Raw genomic sequence first — 6,604 nt, 5'->3', positions numbered from 1 at the left:
AAAGATTTTATTTATTTATTTGACAGAGAGAGACACAGCGAGAGAGGGAACACAAGCAGGGGGAGTGGGAGAGGGAGAAGCAGGCTCCCCGCAGAGCAGGGAGCCCGATGTGGGACTCGATCCCAGGACCCTGGGATCATGACCTGAGCCGAAGGCAGTCGCTCAACCGACTGAGCCACCCAGGCGCCCCTCTCAGATCTCTTTTCTGAGACTGAAAGGTAGGGCCGTGTTCTTTTAGGAGATAATTTGTTGTTCTGCAAAGCCATCGGGCTTTTCAGGCAAGAATTTAGGAGAGCGGCTCACTCCAGGAAGCTGTTCAAAGGACTACAGTTCTGTCCTCTTAGGCTTTTGGAAGGCATTGGATGACTAACGCTCGCAGAACTTTGACTTCTGACAATCTCTTTTATTTTCAAAGTTTTAAAAGAATGTTTATTTCAAAATTTCCACATGGGAATAAGGAGTGGTACAGATTGTTATCCTAATTTTGCAGATTGGAAGACTGAGAACAGAAGAATAACAACTTTTCCAAATTTGCATGGCTAGACTTTGCAAGAACAGATTTTTCCTATGGTCCAAATTAGGACTTTTTAGCTTTAAAAAAAACAAAACCTCTTTTCTCCACCTGGTTTTCTTTCATTCTTTTTGCTGCTGATTCTACTTTGTGCTCTGGCCTGAGAAGAATTGGAAGTCTTCCTGAGAAGGTAATGTTTGATTGAGTCCCTTTACTCTTAGGTAAGTGGTCAAAGATTTAAACCTTAGAACCACACACTTGAGTATGCGTCCCAGCGCAGGCTCTGGAGTGACCATGGAAACTTTTTCCATAGATAGATTCCCTGTCTCATAGTTTGTGGAACGGGAAACTACAGATGGCCAGTAAACATAGGAAAGATGCTTGGTTGGGCTCACTACTAATTATGGAAACACATACTTAACTTTACAGGATGCCATTTCACACAGGCAGGATCGGGAATACATTTAAATCCAACCAGGACGCAGAACAGTGGCAACTTACTTGTCTTTTTGTGTGAGCATAACTTGCTACAACTACTTTGGAAAACAGTGGAATTGTCTAGTAAAGCTGAATATGTGTATACCCCATGTATGGGCTGAATGTTTATGTCCCCCCTACCCTACCCCAAATTCGTATGTTGAAGCCTACTCCCTGGTCTGATGATATTTGGAGGTGGTACCCTTGGGCAGTAATTACATTTGGATTACATGGGAGTCCCTGTGATAGTATTAGTGTTTTTAGAAGAAGAGGAGACCTGAGCTTCGCATGTGAGGACCCAGTAAGAAGGAGGCTGTGTGCCAGGAAGAGAGCTCTTACCACATCCAACCGTGCTGGCACGCTGGTCTTGGACGTCCGGCCTCCAGAACGGTGAGAAAAAAATCGCTGTTGTTTAAGCCACCTACTCCATAGTATTTTGCTATGGCATCCTGAGCTGACTAAGGCGTCTCATGACCCACAAATTCCACACCTTGGGATAATACTCTTGAGCAGGTTTTAAACGTTGGTGGTAGCCTATATAGGGAAGTCATGAAATCAGTTCAAGTGTCTGTAAGCCATCTTTTGTTTATCTATTTAAGGGAATAGAACAACACAGCAGAAAACAGACAGTATTATTACATGAAACTTTTGTTATATGCTGATACACACCTACACACAAGTATATGTATGTGTGCAAAGGGTCAAGATACAAAGCACATTTTTTGTACTGGGGGTTGTAGTCAAAAAGATATGGAAAGCCATGGTTCTAGAGAAACTAGTTTATGTGCTAAAAAATATTTAGTGTCATTTTCTCCAGTTTTTGGCTGTCTTCATACATCTATTCATGGTCAATAACACATGAAAAGATGTTAAATGTCATTAGTCATCAGGGAAATGCACCTCAAAACCACAGTCAGGGGCCCCTGGGTGGCTCAGTCGATAAGCGTCTGCCTTCGGCTCAGGTCATGATCCCAGGGTCCTGGGATCGAGCCCTGCATCGGGCTCCCTGCTCAGCGGGAAGCCTGCTTCTCTCTCTGCCTCTCCCACTCACCCTGCTTGTGTTCCCTCTCTCGCTGTGTCTCTCTCTGTCAAAAAATAAATAAAAAATCTTAAAAAAAAAAAACCACAGTGAAATACCGCTTCACCACACCTAGGATAGCTAGAATCAAAAAAGTCAGATAACGTGTCGGTGAGGAAGTGGAGAAATCAGGAGCCTCGTACGTGTTGGGACCTTGGCTTTTAGGCTGTGCCAGGTAGTACTTGTTCTCTTTCATCCATTTATAGTCTGCCACACCCCAAAGTGGATGACTAAATTCTACCAATCAGCTTTTTGGGCCCTTGGCAGAGTACCTTAGTTTGTGAAGTTACAAATGTGAACCTCCCCCTCTGATGAAATCGTCCAAATCCTGTCGGCGTAGGCACGAGCCAGGCAGCACCAGAAGGAGGACGGCCCGTCACAGGCTGCCGCAGCAGGTGTGCGATTAGCCCTGTCACGGCTAACCTGCAGGTCCTGACGAAGTGCCCAGGGCGGTGGTGAGGGCACTCAGGCGGCTCGGCAGGGGCAGCTGACCAACTGCAACTGAAGGATGTTGTCATTTTAACACCTGATAGAACCAATCTAGTGTATAATCAGATGATCCCATCTTGAGTCCGTCGGACCTCTCTGTGCCACCCATCAAGTGGGGATGATAGTACCCGCCTTACAGGCTTGTCATTAGAGGGGTGAGTGAGTGACGTCCAAGCCGTGCCCTCTGTCTTGCCAGCCCTGCCCCAGTCACTTGGCTAGCTCAACCAGGAAGTGTGTAGATCAAATAAAACTAGGCTGTAGGCTGCTAACAGTTTCCCAGCAACAAGACTAAATCCTTACAATATTCTCGAAACAAGTGAAGTACTTTCAAGAAGGCAAGCAACAGTTTGTGTCTGTGCTAACTGGCATGGGGTGGGGGGAAAAAGTCCCAAGGTCTGGATTTGAATCCTGCCTTCATTGCTCACAAGCTCTGTGACCTACTACCATCGGCCACCTCTCTGGATCCCAGCCTTTTGTTCTCTGAAAGGAGGATACATGCACGCCTACCATGGGGCGATCAAAGAAGATCGTAAAATAGCAGAGGATGATTCGAAGCACTTTAGAAGTTACAGACCCAAATGATAAAGCAGGGTTGGCGATGGAAGCAGTCATTGAGCTAGACCAGTGGGGGTGTGGCAGAGTGCAGAGAGCCTGGGCCTTGTCTAAGGGGGAAGGCGCATCTCTTGTGAGAAAGTGCAGGCTTGATGTTGTCAGGTCTGTGGATTTTTTTTCAAGAAAGAAAGGGAATCAGGATTTTTAAAATGCAAATGTGAAATTTCTGATCTGTGTATATTGTGTGGCCATGGTCAGACCTGCTGAAGATACAACCTGAGTAGATCTGTTGGTACAGGAAGAAATAAAAATAAGGTGGACCTGTGCCACCCCCACCTCTCCTGCCACCCCCCGCCACCCCAGTCCTTTTGCATGGGATAAAAAGCAGGGAGCCCGAGGAAGTCTGGTGCTCCAATCCTCATTCTGTACAGGTTGCTGAGCCTTTGAAGTTGCAGGTGAGCCTTCGCTGTAAGGGATGGTGCATCCTAGGGGCTGTGGTCGCTTGCAGCCTTGGTCTGGTGTATTGCCTGAGTACATGTCTAGTTGGCTAGGCAGTCAGCCAAAGGGAATAGAGGCCAATTCCGTGTCATCAGCCCTGTAACCTGGATCAATCCTAGTTGACCTCACTCAGCCAGGAAGTGTGTGGGCCAAAGAGAACTTGCCTGCAGGTCTGATTTAGCCTGTAGCCTGCTAGTTTGCTACCCCCGTACCATGCAAATTTCACTGGTTCAGCAAACCCTTAGTAAATACTCGCTATACGCTGGGCACTGCGCCAGTCCCCAGAGACACGAAGGTGACTGGAAGCCAGTCCTCATTCTCAAGTAGCTTTGCTCTGTCTGGAGTAACAAATCATTGTCACAAAGCCTAACAGGCACTGAGACAGAGCTCTGTGCAGTGGGAACAGAAGGAAGGCTGCCTAGGCCAGCACTGGGGTGGAATGAACAAATAGGGAAAGAGCTCCTGCAGAAGGTGACGGCTAAGTTCATGGGAGGGGTAGGAACTGTGGGATCTGAGGAAGTAGAGAGTGGCGGATGTGGTGGGTGTTGTTCCAGGCACAAAGCTTAGGTAAGCATGAAGGTGAGAAAGAGCAAGTTTGGCTTAATAGAGAAGCTGCCAGTTGGGAGAAATGGGGTGAGTGGTGGGGAGTAAGCCAGAGATCTAGTTGGAAGCCCTGCGGGGAAGGGCCTTGAATGCCTCACTAACATCCCACAGACACTCTGGGTACTGGTCTTCCTCAATAGAACAGGAACCTTACCCCCAGCCCGCCTACAGTGAAAGGCATCAGTGCAATCAAGATGTATCTCTGAAGTGATGGGAGCACTAAGGTGTTGTGCAGAGGGGAGGAATGAGAGCAGCTCTCCCTTGTGGTAAAATGGGTGAATGAACTAGAAGAGACTCGAGGTTGGAAATGGGGAGTTCGATTAGGAAGCTGCTGCAGGAATTGAGCAGATAAATGAAGAAGGCTGCATCAAGGTGGTGAGAAGAACAGGGAGGAGAGGTCTGACTGAAGAAATCAATGTAAGAGGTTGAATCTTCAGGACTTGGTGGCAGAGAGTTGGGATGGTGCAGAGCATGTGAATGAAGAAGAAAGAGGAAGCGAGGGGCTCACAGGTTATTGTACGCATTGAGGAAATGCTGAAGAGGGGTCGAGAAAGGGATCAAGTGTGGCGAATGTAGCAGAGGCTTTGGAGTGTCCCATGTCACCTTCCTCTAAGATGAGGACAAGTTACTGTCCTTTGTATCCTCTGCTGTTAGGAAGGAGACAGAGCACTTGATGGACCCCTTTGGCTTTGGGACACATACATAGCATATTTGGAAATACTAATCCAGTCCATTCATGGAGTGACTTGGAGCAGGGAAGGGCTTTGCAGCAAGCCTGCCTCCCAGGCAAGCTGCTCTGTGTGGACCACGCAGCCCAGCAAGTCCAGTGGTGATAGAGGTATCCATGGTGGGTAAGGATGCAGCATGGAGTCTCTGGCAAAGCCCCAGGAGGAGAGGTGTATCATGGACCCTATAGGTTCGGGAGCAGGACTATGCTTTCTAGTCCCCATTTGAAAAGCAGCTCCTAGCATGCTGTTGGGCCCTGACCACAGGGCATGAGTTGACCGAGACCTTGGAGTTGCTCATCATGAGCGGGGTTTTGTACCATTCATGTTATAAATTCAGTCGACTCAAAGATGGAAGTGGCAACATCTAGAATCAGGTGTCAGCAGGGCCAGGGGGCACAAGTAAGCTGCACAAACAGACTCGCTGCATATGCCTCTTCTCCAGACCTCCAAGGCACACCCCCTTTCCCCCTCCCCGCCCCAACCCCCCGCCGTTGCATTGATGTCTCTCTCTCAGTTCGTGCCAAGCATTTTCTTGTGATCAGCTGATGGAGGAAGAAAGGTTTTAGGCCTGGTTCAACGTGCTGGTGTTGGCCAAAAACGGACTGTGGGTTTCACTAAAGCCCCATGCAGGGTAGCCCTGGAAGACAGTGGTTCGTGGAGCCTTTCCAGGTGGGCAGAACTTCAAGCAGAACACCTGTAATTCAGTGTGGTTCAGGGGGAGAAGTGTGTATTTTATAAGGATATGTATCTTGTGCAGTGGCCATTGGTTGGGTTGGTTGGTTGGTCAGGTGCCTGAAAAGAAAATGCCGAGAAGAGGGAGACAAGGAGGCCTGGGGAAGGGGCGTGTGGATTGTTCTATGGGCGTGGACACAAAGCGTGTGGGTCTTTGTGTTCACGCTCATGCTTGTCAGAGTGCACCCACCACGTGGACAACATGGTGCTCCGTGGAGGGTCAGCCTTGTCCTCAGCCATCCCCGGGCTTGCGTGCTGAGCTCACGCACAGGGTAGCCATGGTGACGGATGGAGGCAGGCAGGGGCCCAGCAGCACCAGCTCCCTCTCGAAGGCGGTCTGGCCCTGCCACTGCTGACTGGTCTGTGGGCACAGAGGCCCCGAGCCCTTGACCGGCGGCGGCCAGCTGCTTGCCGGAAGTTGATTACGTTGGGCCCCTCCCACCCTGGAAAGAGCCGCTAATCCTCCCTTCTGGGGATTGATACTTACTCTGGTGTTAATCTTAGTGTTTACAGACTGCCTGATTTAGTAACATGTGATGACTCATCGCCTCAGATCAAGAGGCCCATTTTATGACAAAGGAAGTGCAACAGTGGGTGCAGGACGGCGGGACCGGCTGGTCTGGTTCATACCAAATCGTGGGCCGCAGCGGACCGACTAGAGTGATGGGACCGTTTGCAGCTAAGGAGGGCCCTGGGACAGCTCGTCCCAGCTCGAGGAGGACACTCAGCTGGGCGTAGTCCCCAGAATACAGCTGGTGGACGGTGCTGTGTCCCCAGTTGCGGGAATACACGGGTCCAGGGGTCCAGGGTGGAGGGCGGGTTGGTCCCTCTCCCCGCTGCTCTCTCTGCTCCACTCGCACCAGGTGAGAGGGTGGCTGGGACGCAGGGCTTCTGAGCCTGGCCATGTCAGAGAAGGGCCCCTAACAAGAGCCATGG

Source organism: Leptonychotes weddellii, chromosome 13 (assembly GCF_054177405.1).
Source record: "Leptonychotes weddellii isolate Sample4059 chromosome 13, ASM5417740v2, whole genome shotgun sequence".
NCBI lineage: Eukaryota > Metazoa > Chordata > Mammalia > Carnivora > Phocidae > Leptonychotes > Leptonychotes weddellii.
This window is presented reverse-complemented; position numbering follows the sequence as displayed.